At 44.1% G+C, this 569-nt stretch overlaps 1 pseudogene; it reads right to left on the bottom strand.

The window, feature by feature from the left end:
- Positions 1 to 208: 208 nt before the first annotated feature.
- On the bottom strand, positions 209 to 337 carry LOC148684411 (U2 spliceosomal RNA; annotated as a pseudogene).
- Positions 338 to 569: the final 232 nt, after the last annotated feature.

Below are 569 nucleotides of genomic sequence, written 5' to 3'. Positions count from 1 at the left end.
TTGAAACGATATCTGCTGTCTACTTGCATTAGTATTTTTTATGGATTGAGGGAAGTGACCTCAGTATTGAGATATGCTAGACTTCAACACTGTTCAAATGTAGCCATTAAATTTGAAGCGATCGCTTTTCACACAATCTTCCCCTCTTGTGAGCTGAATATATGGAGGAAAAATCTGAATGTTGCTGCTGATCCCTATCCCAACCTTCTTGTGTTCATCAGCTCATGAACACAAGAGCCTATGCTTATACAACTTGTACAAGCACAGGTTCTTTACATGCTCAGAGACTGCACAAACCATACTACACTTGATCTTAGCCAAAAGGCCGAGAAGCGATCAGAGACTGCAAAAACCATGTAGGAAGAGCCTGCAATGTAAAATGGGGGCCCTGTGTACAACTTGTACAACTTATACACACATAGTCAGACAGCTAGATAGCTCGGTTGGTTAAAGCAGGCATCCCCAAACTGCGGCCCTCCAGATGTTTTGGCCTGCAGCTCCCATGATCCCTAGCTAAGAGGACCAGTGGTCAGGGATGATGGCAATTGTAGTCCAAAACATCTGGAGGG

This window comes from Zootoca vivipara, chromosome 10 (assembly GCF_965207765.1).
Source record: "Zootoca vivipara chromosome 10, rZooViv2.hap1.1, whole genome shotgun sequence".
In the NCBI taxonomy this organism is placed as follows: domain Eukaryota; kingdom Metazoa; phylum Chordata; class Lepidosauria; order Squamata; family Lacertidae; genus Zootoca; species Zootoca vivipara.
Note: the sequence above shows the minus strand (reverse complement) of the source record. Positions and strands in the feature narration are given on the sequence as shown.